This window comes from Tursiops truncatus, chromosome 18 (assembly GCF_011762595.2).
Source record: "Tursiops truncatus isolate mTurTru1 chromosome 18, mTurTru1.mat.Y, whole genome shotgun sequence".
Taxonomy (NCBI): domain Eukaryota; kingdom Metazoa; phylum Chordata; class Mammalia; order Artiodactyla; family Delphinidae; genus Tursiops; species Tursiops truncatus.
The window spans coordinates 19,252,655-19,258,654 of NC_047051.1; positions in this window are offsets into that span (position 1 = coordinate 19,252,655).

Consider the following 6,000-nt stretch of genomic DNA (forward strand, 5'->3'; position numbering starts at 1 on the left):
ACCTAAAAACAAATCCACCAATGATAACAAGCACTAAAAAGTATACTAAAAGAAAAAAAATAGAACCCTAGGAAAATGGTAAAAGCAAAGCTATACAGACAGATCACACACAGAAGCATACACATACACGCAAAAAGAGAAAAAGGAAAAAATATATATATATCGTTGCTCCTAAAGTCCACCTCCTCAATTTGGGATGACTCATTGTCTATTCATGTATTCCACAGATGCAGGGTACATCCAGTTGATTGTGGAGCTTTAATCCGCTGCTTCTGAGGCTGCTGGGAGGGATTTCCCTTTCTCTGTTCGCACAGCTCCTGGGGTTCAGCTTTGGATTTGGCCCCGCCTCTGCGTGTAGGTCGCCGGAGGGCATCTGTTCTTCGCTCAGACAGGACGGGGTTAAAGGAGCAGCTGATTCGGGGGCTCTGGCTCACTTAGGCCTGGGGGGAGGGAGGGGTACGGATGCGGGGCGAGCCCGAGGCGGCAGAGGCGGCGTGACGTTGCACCAGCCTGGGGCGCGCTGTGTGTTCTCCCGGGGAAGTTGTCCCTGGATCACGGGATCCTGTCAGTGGCGGGTGCACAGGCTCCCGGGAGGGGAGGTGTGGACAGTGACCTGTGCTTGTACACAGGCTTCTTGGTGGTTGCAGCAGCAGCCTTAGCATCCCATGCCCGTCTCTGGGGTCCGCGCTGATAGCCGCGGCTCGCGCCCGTCTCTGGAGCTCCTTTAAGCGGCGCTCTTAATCCCCTCTCCTCACGCACCAGGAAACAAAGAGGGAAGAAAAAGTCTCTTGCCTCTTCGGCAGCTCGACCTTTTCCCGGACTCCCTCCCGGCTAGCCGTGGCGCACTAGCCCCCTTCAGGCTGTGTTCACGTCGCCAACCCCAGTCCTCTCGCCGCTCTCCGACCGAAGCCCGAGCCTCAGCTCCTAGCCCCGCCCGCCCCGGCAGGTGAGCAGACAAGCCTCTCGGGCTGGTGAGTGCTGGTCGGCACCGATCCTCTGTGCGGGAATCTCGCCGCTTTGCCCTCCGCACCCCTGTTGCTACGCTCTCCTCCGCGGCTCCGAAGCTTCCCCCTCCGCCACCCGCAGTCTCCGCCCGCGAAGGGGCTTCCTAGTGTGTGGGAACCTTTCCTCCTTCACAGCTCCCTCCCACTGGTGCAGGTCCCGTCCCTATTCTTTCGTCTCTATTTATTCTTTTTTCTTTTGCCCTACCCAGGTATGTGGGGAGTTTCTTGCCTTTTGGGAGGTCTGAGGTCTTCTGCCAGCGTTCAGTAGGTGTTCTGTAGGGGTTGTTCCACATGTAGATGTATTTCTGATCTATTTATGGGGAGGAAGGTGATCTCCACGTCTTATTCTTCTGCCATCTTGAAGCTCCTCCCAGCTCCATTCTTGAAGGGGGAAGTATCAGGGCGTTTATTGACATATTTTAGAACCACCACAACTCCTGCTGGCTGCTGAAAGCAAACAGTGCATGATGAGTTCACTCAGAGATTAGTAGCTGCTAGGACTGAGGTAGTAATGAGAATCTAGGAGCTTGGAAGAGTTCTGATGCTCAGACCACTGAGAGGGAGAGGGCCGTGGCTGCTGATGTTCAAACCCTGCTTTAACTGGTGGACCCGGAGCGATTGATAGTATCAGTTACTGCTGAGAAGTCAGGTAACGGGACAAAAACTGTCTAGTGGAATTGAAACAGGCTACAACTAATCTTGGTAAGAATGATTCTAATGTAATGGTGGGGAAGGAAGTCTGTTCTGTGGAGAAGGGAGAGTTGAAACAACTGGCTGGTGGCTACTTATACACCCTTCTACCTCATCCCCCCAAGCACGCATAGAGACACACCTCAGCCATATCGTGGGTTTGGTTCTAGAAGACTGCAATAAAGCAAATATCCAATAAAGGGAGTCACAAACGTTTTGGTTTCCCAGTGCATATAGAAGTTATGCTCATCCTATACTGTCGTCTATTAAGTGTGCAATGGCATTGTATCTAAAAAAACAGCATACATACCTTCGTTAACATGTCTTTATTGCTAAAAAATGCAAACCATCTTCTGAGCCTTCAGTGAGTCATATTAGTGACATCAGAGATCACTGATCACAACAGATCACCATAACAAATCAAATAAAAATGAAGAAGTTTGAAATATTGCAAGAATTCCAAAATGTGACACAGAGACACTAAGTAAGCAAATGCTGTTGGAAAAATGGCACCGGTAGGCAAGGATGCCACAAACTTTCAACTTGTAAAAAACAGCATCTGTGAAGCACAATAAAGTCAAGTGTAGTAAAACGCAGTGTGCCTGTATACCCATGAATATTCTTTATGCCGTCTTGATGCTTCCTTCCCTACAGCTCTACCTGCTTCATGGGGAGAAACCTACTTCAACACCTAAATTCTCTAAGTTACAATTGAGTAGATCCATATAAACGTCTCCAGTTTCTACATAGAATATAACCAACTTTGACTATTACATCAACTTTATAGCTACAGAACCTAGGACAGTAAGCCCAATAGATACTGGTGCTTTGTAGCAGATGGGATTAAAAAACCGACACATGTTAACGGAGAAAACAAGCAAAAACCAAAAAAGAGAAACGACACTCACAACCCCAGCAGGACATTGAAGCTATTTACATTTTAGTGAGTTGTTTCTGCCTGGCAAAGAATTCTCTTTAGAGAAGTTAAAAGATCACGGGTGTAAATGTTAGCAGGCTGTGGGTCAGGTGTGCAGGGCTGTAATTAGAATCATGCTCTTTGGTCATGTTGAAATGTAAAGGGTGAGAAAAACCTGTGGAAAAATCAATTTTCAGATTTATGTAATTTATCGTGTGGTGATAACCTGAAATGAGATTTAGAGGTTTGCAATCTAAAATGAAAGATAAGAGGTTGGTAAATCAATTTTTGTTTAAAGTTTGATTTAAAATGAAGCGGTGAAGGGATAAAATAATAATGATGTGAAAGTTGGTGTCTAAGCGACAGCCTGGTGAGGAGAAAACTGAGCAATGAAGGCCTGTCTGTGATGATGCAGAAGAGACTGGAGATAGAGCTGACTGTCCTTGAGCGCCAGGATTTGACCTACTGTCTGAATGTTCTCGGATCGAGGCTTTGGCAGTCTTTGTTCTTTTCAAAAAGCCGGCTTTGTCAGCATCTTTTTCTGCTCTGAAGAAATTGAAGGGCTTTGTTATTCATAACTTTGCCTCATAAGGAGGTAAGATCGTGGACAACGTTTTGTTTCTTCACACATAACCAGCTTCTTTCCATTTCTCGTTTCTTTCAATTGTGTGTGTACTTTGCTGTTTTCCTGTGTATTGCCTCCCCTTCAGCTTTAGTCAGGGGGAGCCAGCGCCACTTGTCTTCCTTCCCTTGACAATCCCACTGATGGTGCAGTCAGCAGCGAACTCTACTCAGTAAGCAGCCATCCTGGAAAAATGAGACTGGAAGGGCCTACCTTGCCAGGGTCAGGTCGGTCAGATTCCTGTGGGAGTTGGATGTGTCCTCCACGGTCACTTCCACTGTTTGTCATTCCATCATTATTGTTCATTCCTTTCATTTAGCCTTTAGGTTCCCCACCGGAAGAACAAGTATGTGAGGACTCCTGGACTTCACCTTGCCCTGTCTGTGGTTGGCAGAATAACGCCCCCTTCACAGATGTCCACACCCTGTGGTTCCTATCCCTGCACCCTGTGCCTGTGTTACATTACGTGGCAAAGGACTTTGTAGGTGTGATTAAGGCTGTGGCCCTTAAAATAGGAAGGTTATCCTGGATTATCCCTGTAGGCCAATTTTTAGTCTGTTTGGGCTTCTATAACAAAATACCATAGACTGGGTGGTTTATAAACAACAGAAATGTGTCTCTCACAGCTCTGGAGGCTGGGAAGTCTAAGATCAAGATATTGGTAGATTCATTGTCTGGCGAGAGCCCGCTTCCTGGTTCATAGATGACGCCTTCTCACTGTGTCCTCACGTGGTAGAAAGGGTGAGGAAGCTCTCTGGGGTCCCTTTTATAAGAGCACTAATTCCGTTCATGGGGGCTCCCCACTCATAATCTGAGCACCTCCCAAAGGCCCCACTTCCTAATACTATCGCACTGGGCGTTAAGTTTCAACATGAATTTTGGGGGACACAGATAGTCTGTAGCAAGGCCCAGTCTAAATCACACGAGCCCTTACAAGCAGAATACAGTCGCCAGCGGGAAGCAAGAGCGATGCGGCTGAAGGGGAAGTTGAGAGATTCCAAGCATGAGAATTCAGTGCATCATTGCTGCTTCTGACAAGCAGGATCCACGTGCAAGGACCAGAGAGAGGCCTTTAGCTGAAGATGGCCCTCAGCTGACAGCCAGCAAGGGAAGGGCGACCTCAGTCCCACAGCTGAAAGGAATTGGATTTTGCTAACAGTTGGAATACATTCAGTAGTGGATTCTTCCCAGAGCCTCCTGATGAAAGTGTAGCTGGCTGACACCTTGATTTTGGTTTTGTGAGACTGAGCAGAGAAACCAGACAAGCCCACCAGGACTTCTGACCCACAGAAGCGGGAGATAATAAATTTGTGTTGTTTTAAGATGCTAAAATTGGTGGTAACTTGTTACGACAGCAATGGGAAACTTAATATGCTCACATCTCCATACTGCTGGAAATTAGTTTCACCCCTGAAACTGAGGTGAAGGGGCTTTCTTTAAAAGTTAGCAATTTAAACATTTCTCATCTGTCATGGACTGATTCTTTTATAACACACAATAAAAACTACTCCTAAAGAAATAAAAATTTAAAAAGCATACAAATGATAAACCCAGATTCTTTTATTTAGTTTGGATTCAACAGCATAAAATTGCTCTTTCAAATTGCTATGAGAGTTTCTAATTACTCTTAACTATCTTCTTATGTCTTCGAGATTTGCGAACTGTCCGTGGATCAGCATCAGTTCACACATATCACATTTGGAGTAGGACCAAGGAAGACTCTGTCACACCGATCTGTGAGGATGTAAACACACGAATTGGAAGTAGGATGTAAACGAACATCTAGGGTTGAGAGGCTCACCGTTGAATAGTCTCTAGTGAACATTATGGTACTTGCAGCTTTGTAAATCTCTGAAGCAATTACCATTCATCAAAAAAGCCACGTGACTTCTGTGTGCTCTAGAGTCTACTTGACTCTGATATAGAAATCGATCAGTTTAGTGAATTAGAGGGAGATGCAGTGAAAGCCAGGGGTGGCCTGAGTTTCATGTCTGGTTTGTATTATGCTAACTGAATACTAACATTATCAATGTCTTTGGTAGGAGTTATCTGACCACCAGTTGAGATCTTGCATGTTCAGGCAACATGTTCCAGGGTAATGGGATGGACATTTCATAAGAAGGAAACTAGAGACAAACCTTGAATAGTGTGTGATTATTCCTCTGATGAGTTCCAAATACAGAAAGCATATTTTTATTCTGGTTTTGATATATGTGTTTGATGAAACTAGCATCGTCTTACAAAAAGAGACCTTTGTTTTAGTGAGAATGATATACACTCATTGTAAAAACAAAACCCCCCAACAATACAGAAAGTGCAAGACAAGTAAAAATCAACTGCAATGCCAGATCCCAGAGATAACTTGTTAACAGTTTGGTAAACATACTTCTGGTCTTCTCTACATATGAACATATGTGCACAGACATACGAATATACTTTTACACAAATGGGATCAAATTATATATAATGTTTTACAATTTGCTTTTCTTCAGTAAACACTTAGGTAACTTTCCATGGTGTCCGATATAGGTCTGCATCTTTTTCAATGGCCACACACACACAAGAGAATGCATGTACTATCATCTTACACAACCCAGTCTTGCATTATTGACATTTAGTTTCTACATTTTTAGCATTATAAATAACAGAGGTGAATGCCCTGGTGCCTATGTTTATCACGTGGTTAATTTCTCCTTCAGGTAAAAACCTGTAGGTGGAATAGCTGTGTCGAATCATAACTGTATGTAATATTTTCATGGCAGTTGCTG